This window comes from Ochotona princeps, chromosome 9 (genome assembly GCF_030435755.1).
Source record: "Ochotona princeps isolate mOchPri1 chromosome 9, mOchPri1.hap1, whole genome shotgun sequence".
Taxonomy (NCBI): Eukaryota; Metazoa; Chordata; class Mammalia; order Lagomorpha; family Ochotonidae; genus Ochotona; species Ochotona princeps.
In genome coordinates, this window is record NC_080840.1 from 79,379,764 (window position 1) to 79,403,965 (window position 24,202).

Here is a 24,202-nt window from a genome sequence, read left to right on the forward strand (position 1 = left end):
CCGCGTGGGAGACCTGGAAGATGTTCCTGGCTCCTGGCTTCAGAATGGTGTAATTCCAACCGTTGCGGTCACTTGGGGAGTGAATCATCAGAGAAATCTTCTCTGTCTCTCCTCCTCTCTGTATATATAAGTTTTGTATAAAAATAATCTTTAAACATTTTTTATTTAAGTGAGAAAAATATTGTCTAAATATAAACATAAGAGTAACTAGCCTCTTGTGACCTATGAACAATGTTTGTTCATGATTAAATACAATTATTTGCTTTTTTATAAAAGATTTAGTTTATTTTTATTGCTAAGTAAGATAAGGAGACAGGAGGAGAATCTGATCTGTACCCTATTGTGTAAACAGTTTCCATTTCAATCAGATAGTTTATGCCTTCAAGGCATTCTTGACAGGCATTCAGAAATTCAAAAGCTTCAAATTCTGGCACTTTATTTAACTTCTGCAGCAAGATAAATTTGGAATTACAACTTGTAAAACTAGTTTTTAGGCAAGTTATGGTAGCCAAGTGCAAATGTCCTTTCCTTGCACATGCTGGGATCCCATATGGGTGTCAGTTCGTGTCTCAACTGCTCCACTTCCCTTCCAGCTTCCTGCTTGTGGCCTGGGAAAGCAGTAGAGGATGGGCCAAAGCTTTGGGATCATGCGCATGATCTGGTGAAGGCTCCTGGCTCCTGGTGTTCGATCATCTCAGCTCCAATGGAGGCTGCCACTTGTGGAGTGAACCAGCAGATGGAAGACCTTCCTCTATGTTTCTCATTATCTCTGAAATCTGACTTTCTAATAGTAAGTAAATAAATGTTTTTTAAAAATAATCTTTTCATGATGCACTTTGAAGCATGTATAAATCTCTGTGATTGTTGGAATCATGTGAAACAAAAATGTGTACATGCATAACATATGCATTTAAATAACTTGAAATGGATGACATAATACATACACATAATCAATGTAAATTTTGAAAGGTTTATTGACAGGTACACTTTTAGTCAAATATGATGAGTCTCTATATAAGTCCAATAAACCAACCAGAAACACAGTTGTGTTGTTCTCAGTGCTGACTGAATGGCTGGGCTAATTCTCAACTCCAACTGATAAGTGCCTGTGGCTCTGACAGAAGCCAGTATTAGCTAACAGCACTGCTGTGGAATCAGTCAGCACCCAGTGGGTCACCGGACCAGACACTGCCCTGCCGTCATCTTACCATTGATGCTGAACAAGCAAGGCAGTGGCCCAATGATGGCCAGTCAAGTGAAAGGCCAGAGGCGGGGAGGAGGGGAATGCAGGAGATTCCTGACACTGATGGAATTAGAAACTCGGACATCCTTTTCTGGATGTGGACTCCATGAGGAATGTTACAATGTGAGCACAGGGATCATTGTTGAAAAGGTTTCTGTTGCTGCCAAATAGGACCCCTGAGGGAACACACTGTGATTCTACAAAGGGACAGCACTTTGCTTAGAATCAATCCTACAAAATAAGCAAGATTCATTTGAAGAGAACATACCACAGACAAAAAACCTCACTGTTTATTAGGATGCTTATAATAAGTTACATCGCAAATGTAATTGTAAGCAGCAGTCGGGCCTGGTAGCGTGGCCTAGCGGCTAAAGTCCTCACCTTGAATGCCCCATATGGGCACCAGTTCTAATCCCGGCAGTTCCATTTCCCATCCAGCTCCCTGCTTGTGGCCTGGGAAAGCAGTCAAGGACGGCCCAATGCATTGGGACCCTGAACCCACGTGGGAGACCTGGAGGAAGTTCCAGGTTCCTAGCTTCGGATCGGCACAGCACTGGCCGTTGCGGGCACCTGGGGAGTGAATCATCACATGGAAGACCTTCCTCTCTGTTTTCCCTCCTCTCTGTATATCTTTGTAATAAAAATAAATAAATCTTTAAAAAAATAAGCAGTAGTCAAGTGAATGATTTTCACCACAGCCTCTGTCCCTTTTGGAAGCAAGGCTGTCTCTGCCAGTGCCACTGTCCTGGTAGCTGGTTGCCCCTGGAAGGTGCCAGCGACTTCAACCCCCAGTGACCATGCCAGTCACTTCATGTGCAGGCTTGCTCAGCAGCTGAACGGCTCCCCTCTATGTGCTGTCCCTGCATGCCACTCCAGGCTAAAAGTATTTGTGCCTAGGTCCCCAATGACCCTAACCCACATGCCAGCCCTTCCAGGGCCAGCTGGGTTGTGCTGGCCCACAGTGAGTCTCTACAATGACCCCTACAACAAGCCATCTGTACCAGGGCCAGGTGTTTGGCCAGCATCCCAAGTGCTCACAGCAGCTGCTGCACCTCTCTTGGACCAGGATAGTTTTGCCAAAGTCCCTAGCACTGCTTCTCAGCCTACCCTGACACCCCACATGCTGAGCTAGGGCCAGGTTGGCTTGACCATAGCCACCCAGAATAGGTGAACCCAGTGAACATGCCTGGCACTCCAGGGCCCAGCAGCCTTGGCCATGTACCTCTTTTCCTCCTTCCCCTATAAACCTGTAGCATGTCTGCCTGGTCCAGAGCTCTAGTGCCAGGTGAGCTGGGCCACGATCCTGTTCACTCACACAGCTGCTCCTGGGTCGGGTATGCTGGGCTGGCCAGTGGCCCTCGGGTCCCATCACTACGCCCCCTGCTCCAGGGTGGAGCCGGTCTCCCAGCCCTCCTGCATGATCCTCTGCCTGAGTTCCAGGGCCAGGCCTGCCCACCTACACTGCCTCTAGCAATCCTGCCCTGTCCCCTGATGCAGGAACAAGCCTACTTGGAAGGAGACCCCTAACCTCCAATCAACCTGGACCTCTGCTCCCCAAGTGGCTTAAAGGCAAACAGAATCAGTCAGCACTCCCTGCTCACCCTGCACTTCTAGCGCCCATCAGGATGGCACTCTGGGGTCAGGCCAGCATAGATGGAGCCCATGCTCCTCTAGCCCACCTGCTGAGTGCTCCAAAGCTTCAGGGACTAGGTCGACGATCCCCATGCATCTGGCCCTCCCACTATGCCCACTGTTCCAATGTCAGGCAAATTTTGCCTGTAATCCACCGCTACCCACCAAACACACACAAACACACACCAAACACAAACACACACACACACACACACACACACACATACACACAAGGCAGGGTGCTCTGCTTGTTGCTGCAAAACCAGGTAGGCTCTGCCAGCCACCCAGCACCCCCAGTAGGCTGCTTGCCCATCTGCCGCTCCAGGAACTTGCCCTGCACAGGCAGCTCATACACCACTGCTGAAAGGACCTGCTGATTCAGCTGGCGTCCCCCGCACCCCAAGCCTGCCTGCTGTCCACTTCTCTAACAACCCATCCTGCAACCCCCTCTTCCCGGCTTGTCTATAAGTCACTCCAGGTTCAGGTGGACTCAGCTGGAGCCTCACGCCCCTCTAGGCCTTCCTCCTCCACAGCTCCCTCCTGAGGTTCTAGGGCTAGGCCTATTCAGAGGTTGCTTCACGGGCCCCAGGAAGCATGCCATCCACTCTAGGGTCACATCATTCAAGCCACCTAGGCCAGTGCATCCTGCAAAGCACTCTTAGCTTGCAGACCGTGCAGCACTGCCCACTGTTTGCTCCAGGGTTAGCCAGGCTCAGCTAATGTCACACAACCCGCACCCCCTCTCTGGGCATTTGTCTGCGCCCTATCAGACAGCATGCCACGCAACCCCAGTCCTCCCACTATGCCAGCTGCTCACTCAGACCACACCCTGTGAGTCCCCAGACTGCCCACCATCCACTGTCTCTTCCAGGGCCATGCTACCCTGATTGCCACTGAAAAACCAGGCCGAGGCCAGACCCAATCAGCTGCAACCCTCCTGCCAGGCGTTCCAGGGCCACGTGTGCCTGAACAGTGACTCCACCCTGCCCGCTGGACACTCCTGGGCCAAGAGGGCTTAGCTGATACCCCATATATGCCGGGCACGCACACTGTGTGCTCCAGTGACAAGGGGTCAAGACAACAAGCCAAGGACCAAAGTCAACCACCGGCCGCTTGTTCCAGGGCCAGGCTGGACAAGCTGGTGCACTCTACACCCACTTCCTCCCACCATCTACTTCAGAGCCAAGTCATCCTTGCCAGTGTCGCTGCTCCCTCACCACTGTGATCATCCACTTCAGCACCAGATTGTGCTGGGGGGAAGGCTGCACCTCTAACATGCTCCCTCCATTGCCCCACTTGCCCATCCAGAGCCAGGCTTGGTGAGCCAGCGCCAGTGCACCTCTAGCACAAGCGCACTGTCACACTGTCCACCATTGCTGCTGAGAGCCAGTCGGGCTCAGACAGTGAAACTGCTCCCTCAGCGCTGGGTCCCTTCTGCCAGCCACCCTGCCCCTGCCAGCCCCAGCCTGCATGCCTTGAGTTCTCCACCCCACAGCATGCCCACCCTGTCACCTTACTTGTCCTTCCAGTGCTGTGTCCCACATCCATAGCCCTTCTGCAAGCTTCTCCAGGGCCAGGCCAGAAGGGCAGCCCCAACATTCAACTCTAGCCTGTCTGCCCACAAGGACTTCCCACTGCCCCAGGGCAAGGTGGGCTAGAGTTGCAAGGAATTCTAAGCAAAACACTGCAGCAACAACCTTGTTTCTTGTCTCACATGACACAATTTTCATACAGACAACTCTAGTTTGCAAATCAGGATTTATTTAATAAGAGGAAGGAGAATAGTTGCTGCCCTAGTGGCAGGACGGGGCTCCAACGGAGGAAAGAAACAAGAAAATGGTGCATCATCTAGGGGAGGGTTTCACATGAGTCACCCCAAAGGCACAGAGAATGAAACTTATTTCAGTGGGCAGTAATGTCTACCACCTTGCCCAGAAAAAAGAGGGTCAGACTTGAGGCCTCCTTCTTGTATCTATGGTAGGCAGCCAGTTCAGGGTCACCAGCTTGGAAGACACACCCCCACTCCATCTAGGCTTTCCCTTCTGCCCACCTGGGACACTCACCTATCATCACCTGGAACCTGAGAAGGGGAGGTATTGCATTTTTGTGTAACCACTCCCCTCACAAACCCAAATAAAGGCTCCTGAACAGGTGTGGCTCACTCTCTTAGTCATGTGCTTCCATTGCTCTGGCACTCTGTCTCTTAACCTCCCCAGAACCTGCTTGCTCTCTGGCTTCCTGCAGACAATCTCGGAGGACAGGTAGCACCTATGCATGGACGCTGTATGTCTGTGTTCTTCATTTTCTGTTCACTGTTTGAACATGACAGTAAAGATGTTAATTCCAAGATGCACTGTATTACTAACTTATGTACTTTCCAAAGTTCCAGGAGAGGTGAGGCCTAGCAGTAATGGAATGTGGACAGAGAAGGCAGGGAATGTCTGCAGCCTTGTAAGTCTGTCCAGGCTGCTCAATGTATGTCTCTTAGGATAACTTCTATCACTGGGGAAGCTGGGACATAGGTCTTCAGATTAACAGACAGACTTCAGGGTAATGACCATTTCTTCTCAGGTTTTCCATTCAGACTGGATTGTCACATGGACTTGTCATTTGTTAATTTCTAGTGGGCCCTGTTATCACCAACTTGGTTAACAACGACTCCTTAATACACCCTAGACTTGTCTGGCATGCTCTTGCTTGCACCCAACAACACCATCCTGCAGATAAACTGAAAGCTGAAGTGCAGTTCCTTTGACAGTGACCCAGAGACGAGGTTAGTGTGAGCCACATCTTACTGTGTTTGATATGGCACCAGCTGTGAGAGATGCTTAGTATGCTGATTCTATCCCTATGTTCCCTCCCCAGAGGAAGGGAACGGGAAGGACATGGAAATAGGGGGAGACCCTGTTCTCACATTTTAAAGGATAATTTTACCAGGGACCAGAGATCCAGGCTGACTCCTCACACTCTACTCCAGCGCCTTCATGTCAACAACCGCCCTCTGCTTGCTCCAGGGCCAGGCAGGCTAGGCCAGCCTCTCCTTTCATTAAGCAGGCCTGGCCACCATCCTGCTTGGCACTTAGGGACCACGCCAGCTTAGATGGTGCCCACCATATCCCCCAGCTAACCTGCTGGTGGCTATAGGGCTAGGCCAGGTGAAAAACTCTCCACAAGCCTCTAACACGCAGGCCCTCTAGCCCTGCTCACTGCTTGAGGCCTAGGCCAGGTCTGTGGACCACCCACGCACACAAAGCAGTCCACCAGCTGCCCTGTTTGCTGCTTCAGGTCTAGGCTGGCTCTGCCAGGGACCCTGCCACCCCTGCCCTCCATCTTGCTCCTCAGGACTAACCTCACCTTCCCTGGACCCACAGCACCTCTAGCATTCCCACCTTGGTTGCTGCAGCAGGCACAGGTCTTCTGGGCAGGAAAAACCTGAGCTTCTACTTTGCCTGTCACGCCTCCTTCAGGCTACTCTGGGTGGCTCTGCCTGCCACTCCAGGGACAGACTGGCTTGGCCAGAATAACATGCCGCAAAACGCAGCCATCAAACCAACCAGCCTTGGCATGCCGGGTCAGATGGGCCCAGATGTCACTTTCCGTGCTCCCAGCCTGCTTGTCAAACACTCCAGGGTTTGGAAGACTCTGCCACCATCCTGTCAACCCCACACATGCCTGTAGCATGCATGTCCATCTGTCCCGTTAAGAGCTCAAGACCTGCCTGGCTCAGCCAGCAACCTGCTTCCTCCAACAGCTGCTGACCCACCAGACTCCTCAGGACTGTTCAGGACTCCTCAGCTGATGACCCCCTTGGCACTCTGCACCTCTGACTATCAGCCCTGACAACTTGCCCACTGTTCCAAGGCCAGGACAGGCCACTTGGGCCAGTATACAAGCACTGCATCTTGCAGGCACCACACTCTTTCTGAAGCTCCAGGCCTGCTCGTTCTGCGCCCACCATGCCTCTAGCATTCCTGCCAGTGCCTCTAGTGCCAACCCCCTACGAGTCTGCTCCAGGGTCAGACCAACTCCCCCTTGCCCCGGTCTCCCTCCCTACAACACCTGCTACAGGGCCACACAGACCATTCCAGCATCCCCACACACCCAGCACAACTGCCCTGCTGGTCCGCTTGCTGTTGCAGAACCGGACCAACTTGGATGGCAACCCTACACCCAAGCCTACCAGCCAGCCTCTCTAGGTCCAGGTGTGCTCAGCCAGCCATGCCTGCACCACCACCACTGCCCCAGCATTCAATGCCATCTGCTGTATCACCAGGGCCACAAACCCAGCAGCCCCAGCAAAACTAAGCCAGCCTGACCTGCCTCACAGCAGCTGACCCAGGGCCAGGCACAGTCACTCAGCTACCCGGCACACTCAGCAGGCCATTGGCCCACCTGCTGCTTTCCCTGTGCCAGTCGCAAATCTAGCACTCCCACCCTGCCCATTCCTATAAGCACAGGCTGGCTGCGCTGGCCACCCTGGGACTCTAGCCTGCCCAGCCTGAGGCAGTGGCCGCTGTTACAGAGCCAAGGCAGTTTGGACAGTGCCCCCTCTGCCCTTGACCCCCAGCTGCCCACTCCAGGGTCAGGCCACATCACTAACAGCAATAAATCCCTTATGCCACTGCACTCCACATTCCCAGCCAGTCTGCAAGCCACTCCAGGGCCAGGCTGACTTAGCTGAATCCCAGCTTCCTGCTTTAGGGACAGACCTGTTCTGTGGGTGCTTCACAAGCCCTGAGCACCCACACCATCCACCCCAAGACTGGGGACATGGCTGTGGTGCCCTCACGTGTAGTCTGCCCACTGCCCTGCTTGGTACTCCAGGACCAGCCAGACTGACCAGCGACACAGTGCCATCTTCAGGGGACTCACCTGCCTGCCACTCCAGAGCCAGCTCTGTTCACCCTACGCCTACCATGTAATCTTCCACTTCCACCATAACTGCTACTCCAGGTCCAGGTAAGGGACTAACTCTGGGATCAGGGGCTGGAGTCTATCAGGGCCCACGTTGCTTCCCTCCAGCACGTACCCCTCTCGTGTTCCCCACCAACCAGTTGTCTGGGCTTTGGTCTTCCAGAGATGGGTACAGGTTCCCTGTGGGTAGTTTCATCTGTTTTTGCTCAATGACCCCTGCCTTTGCTATCTGTGTGTGTGGCTGGATGCAGAGACCTGTCACCTTTACTCTCATGGTTCTTGCAAGATGGACTCCTGGTGCCACTTCCTGTGTGACTTAATCCCACAGCCTGCTGTGATCCAGTGCAGGGTTTGACCCAGGGCCAGCTGCACACTCCTCTCTGCCTGTCTCATTCCATGCTGGTGGGCACCTGAACCTTCCTGGAGGTCACAGTACAGGGAACAAGGGACCCTCCACTGAAGGCATGGCAGATTTATTGATTTGAAAGGCATGGTAACAGGGACAGAGATCTTCCATCAGCTGGTTAATCAACTGTTTTGGAAACTTGGCGGTATTACAGCGAAGTGTTGAGGCCATTAACATCATCAACAAAGAGAGATCATTTGCAAAATGTATTAGTTAAGAAAATGATCAAATGATATGTTAAGATTCCAGAGAATCTTAATGGTGGAATAAAAAACATCAAACTGATTGACAGTAAAGACCCTGAATCAAAGTAACCAGCTTGGACTCAGCACAATAGCCTAGCAGCTAAATCCTAGCATGGCATGCCTGGGATCCAATATGGGTGGCAGTTTGTGTGTCAGCAGCTCTACTTACCTTCCAGCTCCCTGCTTGTGGCCTGAGAAAGCAGTAGTGTTTGGGCAAAAGCCTTGAAACTCTGCACCAATGCGGGAGATCTGGAACAGGCTGCTGGCTCCTGGCTCCTGGCTTCAGACTGGCTCAGCTTTGGCTGTGGCTGCCACTTGGGGAGTGAACCAGTGGATGGAGGATATTTATCTCTCTTTCTTTCTGTAGATCTGACTCTACAATAAAAGCAAAACAAAATTTATGATGTCACTAATATTCTCCTGCAACATACACACATTCTCTCTCAACCTCTCTCTTCATATATATGTATATTTAGTAGAGAGTCTGTCAGTTAAGAAAATACTTGGATCCAAAAGGATCAAAATGCAATAGGAGATTAGTTACATATGTTTGTTCCTTATGGTTGATGTGCACAAAACAAAGATCCAGACTGGACAGCACCAAGTGGCCCATCAGGCTCTGTGTTGGCCCTTCTTGCCCTGGCACCGCACTACCCACCATTACTGGAGACTTTCAGGGAAGTTCTAAAACAACAGCTTCGGTACAATCCTTCTGAGCCTTTACTAATCCTGCACCAGCCTCACCACCACAGTTGGTGTGTTCTTCAAAGACAACTCCTTAAGGCTGACTGCAAAGCTGCAGTGCCATCCTGTGGCTACTATAAACCAGAGCAAGGAGGAAGAGGAGAGGTATGGGAGAGAATTTCAGACTGTGGCAAATCACTTCATCAGCAAAGTATCTGATGTTACAATACACTGTGCTCTAGGCAGACATCAGGCTCCACTCCCTCAGTGAAGAAAGCTGCAATCAAAGAACTTCTCAGCCTCACACTCTAAGGCCTGGACTTAACAGAACACAAACAAACCACAAGCCTTAAAATGATTGAGGAAGAGACAAGAGACAACTACTTAACAGGGCCACTGCTGCTACAGGGTTTCTCTAAGAAGTCAGAGAGGACTTTGCATCTCTGCTTTTGCAAACCCATTTTTTTTTAAACTTCTGCATGTGCAGAATAAATGAGGCTTTACTTCCTTCCACTGCAGAGAAAAAATTAGACAAGGAGAGGGACAAAGGGTTCAGTAAGGTACCCTGAGGTTCAAATTCTCAGCTCTAAGTATGTACAAGCTAAGTAAATTGTCTAATTTACTAGGCAATTCCATTTCTTTAACTGTAAGTTAGGGATATCACCAAATATTTAATGTGGTTATGAGCAGGGTTAATGAGATAATACAGAGTGTTTCGCTTGCTGTCTGATTTGCACTAAGTCCCTTTTCATCTAATTTATTGTTTGTGTTTCCAGGGACAGGCACTGGACACACCACATACAGCTGCTGGCTGCTTGAGGCACCCACTTCCCATATGAGCACTGGTTCAAGTCCTGGATGGTCCACATCGGATGCAGCTCTCTGCTGATGTGCCTGAGAAAGCAGTGGGGAATGGTCAAGAGCTTGTGCCCTGTGCCCATGTGGAAGACCCTGAAGAAGCTCCTGAATCTTGGTGCTGGACCAGCCCTGTTTCAGCCATTGCAGCTGTTTGGTTTGGGGAGTGAACTAGCACATGGAAGACCCCTTTCTTTATCCCTCCCTTTATTTCTCCAAATACAAAAACAAATTGAAAAATTCAGGGACTAGCATGGAGGCCTAGCAGCTAAAGTCCTCACCTTGAACACCTAATCTTGGCGGCAGTGGGGGACAGCCCAAAGCCGTGGGATCCTGCACCCACGCGGGATAGCCAGAAGAAGTTCTAGCTCCTGGCTTCAGGTCGGTTCAGCTCCAGCCATTGCAGTCTCTTGGGGAATGAATCAAGGGACGGAAGTTCTTCCCCTCTGTCTTTCCTCCTCTCTGAATATCTGACTTTGCAATAAAAATAAATAAATTTTTTTTAAAAACTCAAATTTTAAGCAAAGGCATCTTTTTAAAATATGGAAATCCATGCAGTTTTTCATAATATCCACGTGCATAAATTTCCAAACACTCCAAAGTCTTAGGGATTATTTCTCTTATTTAACAACTTAAATGACTGGACTCTAGCATGTGACCTGCAGCCACCTAGAAAAACAGGCTTTTGAAATCCCAGTATTCTTCCTGCATTTCCTGTTTGGTTCTTGTTTCTTTGTTTCTAGTTAACTATATCATGCCCATATTTCTCCACAAAAACAGAGTAAAAGACTCTAGAATGAAAAGTGTTCATTCATCCATTTCACATACAGAAATGGCATCTCCTCTACATCCCACGCACTAAGTGTTACCAAATACACAAAACAATGAAAACCTCAGTTACAGCCAGCTTTTATCAAGCCACCCTGTATTTAAATTTCAGAATATGGGGCTCTCACTAGTATTTCATAAACATGCAAATGTTGGAAGACTAATTTAGTAAAATTCTCACTACCAAGCCTAGCACGGTAGCATAGTGGCTCAAGTACTTGTCTTGCATGCAACAATTTCCCATATGGGTCATGGTTCATGTCCCGGCTGCCCCACTTCCATCCTCGGTCCATACCTGTGGCCTGGGAAAGCAGCTGAAAATGGCCCAAAGCCTTGGGACCTTGAACTTGTGTGGGGGATACGAAAAAGGCTCCTGGGTCTGGATCACTTCAACTCTGGCCTTTGCAGCTACTTGGAGAATGAACTAGCAGATGGAAGACTTTTACCTCTGCCTCTCCTCCTTTCTGTAAATCTGACTTTGATAAAAAAAATTTTTAAATCTTAAAAAAAATTCTCAATACCAAGAACTTACACTTTTATGAGAAATACAAATCTTCAAATGCACCTTGAAATGAATTTGCACAAAATCAAGAAGAAATGTTATCATTTACCATCAGAGTGTGTGACCCAAAAAGTAAGTTGCTTTGTGTCCTAGTTTCTTCATTTCAACAGTACACACACACGCACACACACAGTCTCTCTCTCTCTCTCTCTCTCTCTCTCTCTCTCTCTCTCTCTCTCTCTCTCACCTACTATGTTCTCATTGCACTGAAGTGATGCAGCCAAAGGAACTCTGGGAAAAGCTATCACCGTGCTGTTAACATTTTCTGTCCCTAAGCTCTGAACAAATATTTTTATACATTATTCATCCTCTAATATTTCATTTCAGTAAGAATATACAGTGACTAGCACTATGACATAACGTGTAAGGCACCATCTGCAGCACCAGCATTCTATGGGATGCTCCACTTATGATCCAGCTCCCTGCTAAGGTACTTGGGAAAGCAACACATCATGGCCCAAGGACTTGGGTCCCGGCACCTATGCAAGGGACCTGGAAGAAGCTATGTGCTCCTGGCTTAGGACCAGCCCAGATCTAGCCATTGTGTTGATTTAAATGGGAAGTGAGCCCTAAGATGGAAAACTCTCTCCCTCTCAGTCTCTCTATGCAACTCTTGATTTAAAATTAAAAGAAATGATTTTTTTGAAATCTGAGTTCTGCCTTCCACACATTCCACCCTAGCCTCTAATAAACTCAATGCAAATAATTTGGGTCCAGCACAGTGGGTCAGTGACCAAATCCTCACCTTGCATGAGCTGGGATCCCATAGGAGTGCCAGGTTGTTTCCTGGCTGCTCCACTTCCCTGCCAGATTCCTGCACGTGGCCTGGGAAAGCAGAAGAGGAGGAACCAAAGCCTTGGGACGCTGCACCAACAGGGGAGTAGGAGAAAAGGCTCCTGGCTTTTCTTTTTCATTGTGATCACTTGGTGAGGGAACCAGGGGATAGAAGATCTTCTCAGATATAGAGAGAGGAGGAGAGACAGAGAATAAAATCTGTCCGCTGGTTCCCTCCACAATTGACCACACTGGATGGAGCAGAGCTGATCTGAAGCCAAGAGCCAATTTTTAGTGGCAAGTGACATATACAGAGAAGAAGAGAGAGAGAGAGAAAAGACTCTTCCATCCACTGGTTCATTCCTCCAGCAGGTGCAATGGCCGAAACTGGGCCTATCCAAAGCCAGCAGCCAGAAGCTGTTTCCTGGTGTCCATGTGGTCTCAATATTGCAAGGCTTTGTGCCATCCTTAACTGCTTCCCAAGGCCATAAGCAGGGAACTAGATGTGAATTCCAGCAGCCAAAACATAAACCAACGCCCATATGGAATCCTGGCACATGCAGTAATCTTGAAGAAAAATGAAAATGATTTAAGGAAGCACACTAGGAAATGATCCACTACAAGTTAGAGTCAGAGAGTGCCCTGAATGAATTAGAGGAGGGCTCAGCTCCATCTGCCCACCTAGATAGAGACCAGAAAATTTGACAGCAGCAATTCTCAAAGTTTCCCTTACACTGAAAAAAAAAAAAGAATAAAAAAAAAAATCCCCACTACTTTTCTGATTATCAAGATCTGGCATGTGATTCTAACAATTTTAGAAATTATAACCTACTGAGGGGGGAATTCTCTGTGACCATCAGGCCTGGGACCCACTTGCCGCCCTCACTGAGTGGTGGATGGGATTGCAGAGGTGCATGACCTTCAGCCTGGGGGTGTAAACTTCCTGCAGCCTCCCAGCTGCCAGTGGGTCTCAGGAAGAGGAGTCTCATGCTCAGATCCCAGACGCCAGCCAACACGTGCACGTGGTAAGCTGTCTCCGGGCCTGTACCATATAAGCTACTGGCATTTTCTTCAATTTATGCATTATGATAAGTGTATTCCTTTTTTTTCTGTTTTTAAACCCAAATAATTTTACAAACTCTTACCTCTCCGATTTCAAACTTACTAAACTTTATTTTTCAAATATACTTTTCCTTTCATACGGTTTTGCTATATAGGTACGGAGGAGCAATTCAATATGAAGGCGGCAATCTTTCTATTTTTAATGAAAACTGCCTTTCTGCTTGCTCCCTTTTCCCCAGGTAGCAATTCCCAGCCTTGAATGTGTTTTCATGCTTTCCTGATGTGCTGAATTGGTTTACCAACACAGTTTCCTGTCTCTCAGTTCTGCCAGACACTCACGGTCACTTCCTGGATTCCTGCTGATCTTTCTTCCTAACACATTATGAAAATGTTTCTTACCTTTTTGTCAATTATCTTTTTTTTTTTGTTACTTTAAAAGTTTATTCTAAATGCAATAGAAAATTTTGGGTTAACAACTATGCAACTATGAACTTTGCAATTCACACCACCAAAGGCTAGGAAAGATCTGCAAGAAACAAAGCAGCCATGAACCCTGCTGGAAAAAGGCAGTTCACAGAAGTGAATACGAATCAAACACACAAAGGGTAGTTCTCTTAAATGAATATTGGAAATAATGCTGAAATACCATTTTCACCTAAAGACAAGACTGTGATAAAAGAACTTCTTTTTTCATACTGCCAGTGAAAGCATAAAAATGAAAAGAATCACAAACTTACACTGATGAGAAGACCTCACACAGAACAAAAATGTTATCTGTTTACTTAACAGAAGGTAAAAAAATTTCTCAGGATATAACCTTTACATAATTTTTTTTTTAAATCCTAAACCATACGACTGGTTTAAAACTTGGGGAAAAAAAAAATCCCACAGTGATTTCTGTATGTACTATAACCAGGAAGGACCTGATCATTGAGGGGAGGCCCACGTGACTGCTATTACAGAAACAGTTGGGGCTGTCACTGTGGAACAACGGGTTAAGTCACTGCTTGCAATGCCAGCTATCACAGTGCCTGCCCTGAGCCCCAGCAGCTCGGCTTCCTCCAAGGCAGCAGAAGATGGCTCCAGTGTTTGACGCCTGACACGTAGCTGGGAGAGCTGCCTGGAGGTTCAGCCTCTGGGCTTCATCCTGGGGTGGCCCTGGCTGTTATGCCCATTTGGGGAGTGAGGCAGTGGACAGGAGAGCTCTGCACCCTTCTCCCTACCTGTCAACGCCTTTCAAATAGACGCACTTAAAAAACAAAGAAAAACAAAAAACTATGTGAATTATAAAAGTCACTGAACATCTAAACAATTTTTAAATTCTCTTGCTCTCTTAACACCAAAAGAAGGCTTCTCTACTTTTATGAGGGGAATCTCTCTAGAAGCAATCATGCCAAGGTCACAAGGCTGTTAGTTTTTCCTCAAGTATCAACCTGCTACACTATAAAATCTCATTGGAGACAATTTCCTCAGATAGTTCTAAATAAGTACATTTTAAAATCCCTTAGATTCTCCCTGTAGGAAACTTCTGGGGAAGCAAAAAGAATAAAACAGCAAATTATAATAAAACAGGTCATCTAAATTCATTTCTAAATGTTAGAAAACCGTAATTTCAATCAGTTTTGATCATTACCTAGCCATAAATCTTCTCTATTTAAAACTAAGAATTCAGTTGATGCCACATGAGAAATGACACCCTCAAAGAACACATTCTCTATAGGCAAATGTGTCCAACTAAATATCAACATCTCAGACATACCTGTGTGTTCCAGATGTGCACACATTTGTCAAAAGAGCCACTTGCAGATGCCATTAGGACTGAAAGCTACACTGTACACAGGCTCTTGGTGTTTTGTCAAAGTATGTATGCAAATTCCTCGGTCAACATCCCATAACCTAACGTAGAATCGAAGGATGCACTCTCTAGCATAAGGTTGGCATTTGGGTTATTCGTCCCTGGTCCTGTTGGACTCCATTTGATAGTATAAATTTCTTTATTATGTGCTTGCAAATCATGGACACAATTGTCTTGCTTCATACTCCAAATCTTCAAAGTCATGTCATCAGAACAGGAGGCCAGGAGATTGCCAGTTGGGTCCCATTTGATAGCATTTACTTCATTCGTATGTCCCTGGAATGTTTTAATAGGTCGGTCTTGTCCTAACTTACAGACATGAATGCACATGTCTGTTCTACAGGAAGCAAAGGTATTGTTGCTCTGCCAGTCCACATCCAACGCTGGGGCTGAGTGGAAAGGAAACTACTGCTTGGCTTCACCAGTATGTGCATCCCAAATAATCGTTGTCTTAGCTACTTCAGCACTTAGGATGAAATTTCCTTTTTTATTCCATTTCAATGCAAACATAGGGCCTTCATGCTGTCCTAAGGTGCAAGCAAGGTTACCATCTTTCGTCCATATTCTGGCAAATCCATCATATGAACCGGTTGCTAGAAGTGTGCCTTCACTATTCCAATCTAGAGAAGTGACATCCTTGTTGCTTGGAACATCCTGCCCTCCTTCTCGTATACAATGTCTAAGTACTAACTGTGTGGAGCCACTGGTACTATTTTCACTAAGATTCCATATTCTTGCTGTTGAGTCTCCAGACCCTGATGCCAGGAGATCACTAACAGGGTTCCAGGCACAGATGAAAACTTCAGACTCATGGCCCCGCAGCACAACTGCTTTATTAGGAGGGATTTCGACGTCTCCATCCACTTCCATCATGTCAGTATGATTATTTGCTATGGTATGTGCTCCGTTCTCCTCTCCATTTGCTGTGTTCTCTCCATGTTTTGCAGTTCCCTGTGGGTTGGTTGCAGCTGCGGCAGCTGTGGCCTGTTGCTGTGCAAGCTTATCTCTATAAGCTTGTTGTCTTGTTCGCACTACATCAGGCATTTCGGCATCTATCAGGGACAGAGACTCTATTGGTCGACCATCAAACAAGATACCATCCTCATTAATACTAACTTCAGCCTCTACATACTGTAGACCTTTCTGGATGATAGAAATCAATGCAGCAGGTGGTACAAGGGCACCATTTATATTAGACAGACTAATATGGCTTTCTATACCAAAGGTAAATGCTGAATGAGAAAATTCTGACTCTTGCAAGTATCTATATACCAAGAAGTTGACCTCATCATTGCTTATACTCATCTTTATTCCCACTTAAACCATGAGGTCACAACACAGGATATAACCCATTGGCAGTGCATTGATGTGGGAATGTGCAACTGAATATCCGGTACCGCCAACCACAAGCTGTTGCTGCTGATGCTGGAAACTGTGGCCCCCAAACACTGCTCTCCACCTCCTGGGAATGGAGGCACAAGGAAACTCCCCTCGTTGGCGCCGCCACCCGCCACCACCACCTCCAACCACCCCCAAAATAACCCCTCCGGGGGTGAGAGGCAATTATAACACCAGCAAGCGTGGGGACGCGGGGGATGGGCGCCGGTGGGCGGGGGCGGGGAGGCGGCATGGGTCCCCAGGTGGGGAGCGGAGGTGCTCCCGCCGCGGGGGTGGGGGGGGGAGGCCTGCCAATTATCTTTTAACCCGAGGCCTTCCTTTTTTTTTCTGTAGACAATGCAGTGCTTTTCTAACATATCTGCACAATTTTTCAGTTTTATTACAGAACTTTGCTGAAGCAACGAAGCATTAAAGTATCTTGGTATACTTTATGGCTAAAGGGTTAAGATTATTATTGTGATATCCCACTCCCCTTAAAAATTTAAGATTTAGGACACAGTGTGATGGCTCAGGGGCTAAATCCGCACTTTGCACTCGCCAGGATTCCATTTGGTTGCCAGTTCATGTTCTGGATGCTCTTACATCCCTGAACTCACACGGGAGACCTGGAAGAAGCTCCTGGCTTCAGATGGGTTCAGCTCTGGCCATTGCACTTGGGGGAGTGAACCGGGACACAGATCTTTCTCTCTGTATCTCCTCAATACTGGCATTTCCTATGGGCAAGTCCTGATCCTGCTCTCTGCTAATGCATCTGGGAAGGCAGCAGAGGACAGTCCATGTGCTTAGGATCTTGCATTCATGTGGCAGACCCGGAAGCAGCTCTGGTCTCCTGGCTTTGGATCAGTCCGCTCCTGGCCTTTGCAGCCACAGTGAGTCAGTAGATGGAAGATCCTCCCTCTCTTTCTCTGTCTCCCCATCTCTGTAATCGACTTTGCTCTTTTTTCCCCCCAAGATTTATTTATTTTTATTGGAAAGGCTAATAGACAGAGAAAAGGACAGAGAGGAAGATCTTCCATCCGGTGATTCACTCCCCAGGCAGCCGCAACAGCCAGAACTGAGCCAATCTGAAGCCAGCAGCCAGGTGCCTCTTCCAGGTCTCTGACCTGAGTACAGGGTCCCAAGGCTTTGGGCCATCCTCAGCTGCTTTCCCAGGCCACAAGCAGGGAGCTGGATGGGAAGCTGGGCTGCTGGGATTAGAACAGGCGCCCATATGGGATCCCGGAGCATTCAAGGCTAGGACTTTAGCCACTATGCTATTGTGCCAGGCCCTGTAACTGACTTTCAAATGAACAAAATGAATCTTTTTTTTTTTAAGTCGTGTTTTAGCATTTAGGTTTAATAATTCCAAATATATCATGATACAAGTTCACAACATAGAAAAACACATTAAAACTTCTCCATCACTAGTTAAAACCAATCATAACTTTCAGGGTTTGAAACATTCTCTTAAATTCAAAATTAGAGAAGTCAGACTCTGAAGGTTACACCGGCTGTATGACTCCATGTATATGACATTCTAGAAAAGGCAAAATTACAGGACCAGAAACAGGATCATCAGATGCCAGGGCCCCGGTTGGGGAACAGGGCTGCCTGTACATAAGCATCCTCAAAAACTCTGGGGGGATGACAGAATCATTCTGATCCTTACAGTGGGTGTGGTTACACAAGTGAGTGTTACAAAAGACATACAGCTCCACTGCAAAAAGTCAATCTCACTGTAAGACTTAAAAACATGCCAAAACATAAGCTGTGGTTTGTCAAGCTGCAGGTGAACAATTAACAGGCAATGCCCACACAGGAGTGGGATAAAGAAGCTGCTCCATGGTTGGCCTATGAGTACCGTAACTCTGGGTCATGTTTTCATTTAATCCGATGTCAAGACTGCAGGACATACTTTGATTTCTGCCTTTCCCTTCACTGCTGTTAAGCAGTGCGGATTCTGCCCAGCAGTGCTGGAAGGTCCGTCTGAGCCTCACCAGGCCCAGTGTAGACACAGTGAGCAACCAGGGCATGCCAGGCTGTGCTCAGGCGATCCTCTGTTACGGGATGCCCAATTATTATATGACGGCATGGGGTTACCCCATAACCTCATGCACTGCTTGCATTTTCTTTGCTTCACATTAGTGATCTCTTTTTTTTCAAATTCAGGTCATGCCTGCGATTCTCAAAGTTCGTTCCTAGAAGCACTCCTAACTGTACCTTAAGTCATTTCCACTAAATGATTATTGAAAGTCAATATTTTGCTTCCTCTAGAGAGCCAGAAGGATTTCTGCTTTTCCTTCTCCTTGGTCCTTCGCTAACGCCCAGTCAGTCCCACTTGCTTTCTGGCTGCTTCACCACATTACACAAACACTCGGTGGCGTCCTCTGTGACATCCTCGCCATTATCACCTGCGACCGTTCCACACGTGCCTTACATTTTTTCTTCACAAGATTTTGCAGTATACATACCACATTCTGGACAAAAATGTCTGGGGCTTGCTGTTCTTTCTAAGAAGAAATTCCGCTTACACTTTTTAAAAGGAGAATTCTAAATCTAAAGTCTTGGAATAAAGATGTAAAATTTGCTATCTAAGGAGTCCAGGAAGATAATCTGTGAGATGAGGAAAATGAGGGAGCTGTTAGGTCTGTGGCAATGTAAGAATATGTTCTGTCCAATGTAATTCAAATTCAAATTAATTATTCTAAGTACATATTAACATTGTACATGCTTTACCTCTTATAATAATCTAACTGATATAAAATATGGGAGTCATTTTTAAAATTAGCTATGTAAAAGAATCTACCAGCACTGAAGCTGTGGTTTAGCACATTAATCAACTGCCTGTAGTGTTAACATCTCATATGGGCACTGGTTGTAGTCGAAGCTGCTTCACTTCACTTCCAGCTCCCAGCGAATTCACCTGGGAATGCAGCAGATGGCCCCAAGGCTTGGTCCCCAGCACCCACTTGGGGGATCTGGAAGAAGCTCTAGGCTTCTGGCTTTGGCCTGACCCAGCTCCTAGCTGTTACAGGCATGTGGAGGAGTGAACCATCAGACAGAAGCCCTCTGTGTGTGTGTGTTAACTCTATCTATCTATCTATCTATCTATCTATCTATCTATCTATCTATACACACACACACACACACACACAAAGGCATCAAGATTTTTTGCTAAAACACTTTCACCAACCCCCAGTTCTGGCATCTGTGAATGGAGGTAAATAACAGTTCTTACCTCATAAGCCAGGTGTGAGGAACAAATGAAATAGATGTGGAGGACCTGCCCTGTGTTGGCACGTGGTAAATGCCTGACACTGGCTACCTGTAAACAACTGAACTCACAATCACCTTTGCCACAGATCCTATAAAGTAACACTCCATAATAAAAATGGTCTCATTTCAACCTGCTCAAAAGCAACTCTATTTACCAACTCCATTGCCACAAGATGTGAAATCCGTACCTTCCCTGTCACTGTCTTGGTTCACTCTGTCCCTAGTGAATGTCTGACAGGATTGTTACGGCATCCTCGTTACCTCGAACTGACTGCCACTCAATGTGAAAGATGGAGTAACAGGAGGAGCTAGGGACAGGTTTGCAGTGCAGGCAGAGAGAAAGGGCAACATGCAGAGACGCAGGATCCTCTTAGCAGAACAAACCCTGGGCCTGCACGAGATGCGGGCCTGGTGCCTGGCCCAAGAAGGCCAGGACTGAGTTGGGCTGAGTCACAGACTTCTGTATGGCACCTGCAACAAAATAATGGGAGTCTCAAAAAGGTTTTTGTGCCACACCTGTTTGAGAACCATCACTGAGCTGTAGTATTTTTTGTTTGTTTGTTTTTTTAAAGATTGATTATACAGAGAGGAGGAGAAATAGGAAGATCTTCCGTCCAATGTTTCACTCCCCAAGTGACCACAATGGTTGGTACTGAGCCAATCCAAAGCCAGGAGCCAGGATCCTCTTCTGGATTTCCCACGCGGGTGCAGGATCCCAAGGCCTGGGCTATCCTTGATTTCTTTCCCAGGTCACAAGCACGGACCTGGATGGGAAGTGGGGCTGCCAAAATTTGAACCAGCACAAATATGGGATCCTGGCACATGCAAAGCAAGGACTTCAGCCATTAGGCTATTGTGTCGGGCTGGCATATTTACATATTTTTAGTGTTCAGGTTTTTTAAATTTATTTTTTAAGATTTGCTTATTTATTGGAAAGGCAGAGAATGAGGGGGAGAGAGACGGAGGGAGAGGAGGAGAGGGAGAAGAAGAGTGAGGAGGAGAAGTGGGAGGGAAGGATTCCATCTATTGGTTCACTCTCCAAATGCCTGTGGGTAATAGAGGCCCAAGTATTCAGGACATCGCTGCTTTCCAGGTGCATAGCAGGAAGTTGGAAAAAATGGAGTGGCTGGGACTTGAAACAACACTTTGCCAGCATTGGAAGAGACAGTTTAACTTGCTGAGCCTTAACGCTGATCAAGCGTGCCTGCATTTTGACTGCAAACTATCATTTTGCAGCAGGTGTGCCAATTTTCCACTTGCAGAACCAGGCCAGCACTCAAAAAAATCTGGATTGAGGCAAGTATTTCACACTGTAGTGAGAGAGGCTACTTGGGACAGCCCATCCTGTATCACTGCCTGGCTTGGAGTCTCAGTTCCAATTTCCTGTCAACCCACTCCCTGGGAGGCCACAGGTGATGGCTGCCATAATTGGGTCTCTGACATCCATCAGAGAAATGGAATAAGCTTCTGGTTCCAGCTGTGGCCTGGCCCAGCTTCAGACTTCTGCCAGTATTCAGGGAACGAAGCAGTGGATAGAAGTAGAAGACCTTTTTGAAGTAGAAGTCTCTTCTTGGCTTTCAAAAAAAAGAAAAAATCATGGGCCAAAGCTCTGGTGTAGCAGGCAAAGCCTGTGAGGTCAGCACCCCATAGCAGGCTGCTCCACTTCGGACCCAGCTCCCTGCTGAGGCATATAGGAAAGCAACAGCAAATGACACAAGTCCTAGGGCCCTGGCACCCATTTGTGAGACATGGAAGAACTCCTAGTCCTTGGCTTCAGACAAAGGCAAAGTAAATTAGTCTCATCTTATGAAGAAACAATACCATAAAAACATTTCTTTAAAAAATAGTCATTTCTAATTTTCCTCTGACTCCTATAAAAATCAAAAATGGCCCAAAACAAATACTACGAACTAACACCTCAAAAGCTGGCAAAAGACATTTGAAATTTTTTTTTTCATTTTTACTTAATAAGTAGAGAAAGAAGAGGGCAAGGGAGGGAGGAGGAGAGAGAACAAAGAAAAGAGAAGAAAGGAAGTGTTCAAAGATTTCTTGATATCTTTGAAAGGGAGAAGAATGAGAGAGAGAGAGAGAGAGAGAGAGAGAGAAGAAAAGACAAAGAGAGAGACACAGACTGATCTTCCAGCCGTGGTTCATTCTCTAACAGCTGAAATGGGCAGAGGTGGGCTGGCACCAACCAGGAGCAAGGACCCGAGCCAGCCTCTGCTGTCTCAGGCCACTGGCAGGGAGCCGGATCAGAAGTGGAGCAGCTGCAACACACACCAGTGCCCACATGGGATGCCAAGACTGCAAACTCAAGCTGAGCTGACTATGTCAACGGTAACAGCCTGTGGGTGTCCCAGTGCATTCTCAGCCAACGCTGCTTGATTGTTCATTGTTTACAACTCTTACAACAGTTCATTTTTCACATCAGAGAATAAAATTTCTTCTTAAGAAATCCCAAAGTAGCATAGAATAAAAAATAAGAGCAAGTTGCTTTTGTGATACTTCAAACATGTTGAATGAAATTCTTTTAACGTAAACCAGTGGTTCAGTGTAGAACATGCAGAGCCAACTCAATGAGCACCTGCTGACCTTGGAGGACAGTGAACACATACCGTGAAGGGCACGCCCATATTCTTTGCCTTTTTAACAACAGATGTGTGGTTTTCAGTTATGTTAAAAAAACTAACCCTGTTAAGCCTAATGATAATGCCAAAACACTTTTTTTTATCCTATAAGAGAATATATTTTAATCAACATCATTGCATTCCACTTCCAAGGGAGACAAAATCTTCTGAAAACAGTAACAGTAAGATACCTGTTCTGACTAAAGCAGAGGTCTAGCAGTAAGGATCTCTGGGTAAATGTGTAATGATCTGATCTCCTGATGTTTATTTCAACATGCCTTTCAGAGAAACAACTGGAAAATTGTTTAGACAAACTCTGACCTTCAATCTTTATTGGCTGCAAGACATGTTTTCACTAACTGGCAACGAGAAAATTTGCATATGGGATACATCTCACTTCTTACACTTCAGTAGAAATTAAAAAATCACTGTGACAAATCTAACTCAGTTCCAAACTGCTGAAAGCTGCCAACCTACTAAACACATCTGCTAGAGTCCCCGCTGCTTCACTTCCTCCCCCACTCCCTGCTAACAGGCCTGGGGAGGAAGAAGAGGCTGCTGCCACAGCCCTGCTGTCGGCAGTGAAGAGCTCCCTGTCAAATATTCTCTAAACAATTCAAAACATAGGGAAATATGAAACACAGACGTTGAGTGCTTTAAAGGGACATCATATATTTATTTTTATTGATAATTAATGTCAAATTGATATCATTTCAAAGTAGCTTGTTACAGCCAAGTCTTATGGTAGCCATAAAGCAAGAACAGATTACCAAAATAAAGCAAGAGATGAAGATCATAAGAGAGGAAGAAAGAAAGGAACCACAGTAAACATAAACAACAAATATTAAGGTAGCTGAACTAAAACCTTACCTGTCAAAAACCACCTGAAATGCCAATCGGCTAAATTCTCCAATCAAAAAAAAAAAAATACAAAATGACCAAACATATTAAAAAAAAAAAAAAAAAAAAGATCCCAACTCTGTGCTGCTTACAAGGAACTCACTTCACCTCTGAGGACACACATCGACTGAACAACAAAGGATGAAGCAAGGTGAACTGCACAAACACGGAAGCAAAAAGAAAAAAGGAACAGCCACACTTCAGACAGATAAAACATGGTAAATCAAAAGTGCAAACCTATGGGCGCCGGTTCTAATCCCGGCAGCTCCACTTCCCATCCAGCTCCCTGCTAGTGACCTGGGAAAGCAGTCGAGGACAGCCCAATGCATTGGGACCCTGTACCCACGTGGGATATCCAGAAGAGGTTCCTGGTTCCCGGCATCGGATCGGCACGCATCGGCCCGTTGCGGCTCACTTGGGGAGTGAATCATCAGACGGAAGATCTTCCTCTCTGTCTCTCCTCCTCTGTGTATATCTGGCTGTAATAAAATGAATAAATCTTTAAAAAAAAAGTGCAAACCAGGAATGTCATTATAATGATTAAAATCTCAATCCAGCAACTGGAAATAATATATAAATAAGTATGTATCAAATATTGAAGCACCCAAACACAAAATCTAAATATTAAGACTTAAAGGGATAGACAGACTCCAAAAGGATGGGAGTCATATTACCACACTTTGAGAAACAGAAAATCAACAAAGAAGCAGAACAATCACTGGACCAAGATGGAAACTATAAAATTTCTTGAAACAAATGAAAATGGAAATGCAACATTTTGGTAAAGTCTGTGGGATATAGAAAAAACATCTCAAATACGTCATTGTACCTTTAGAAAATCATAAAACAAGAAAAAGTCAAATTCAAAATTGGGAAACTTAAATAACAAAATTCAGAATATAAAAATATGATGTAAAGATTAAAAAAATACACAAAAAATTTAGAAAAGACTGATTCACTGA

At 46.5% G+C, this 24,202-nt stretch overlaps 1 protein-coding gene and 1 pseudogene across 1 annotated transcript in view; both read right to left on the reverse strand.

Annotated features, from left to right (window-relative positions):
• Positions 1–24,202, reverse strand: part of LOC131481127 (zinc finger protein 570-like) — a gene marked incomplete at its 3' end in the record, with an annotated part of 533,548 nt that overhangs the window by 37,978 nt on the left and 471,368 nt on the right. The gene's annotated exons all lie outside the window — the stretch shown is intronic.
• Positions 14,730–16,554, reverse strand: LOC101518995 (F-box-like/WD repeat-containing protein TBL1XR1; annotated as a pseudogene).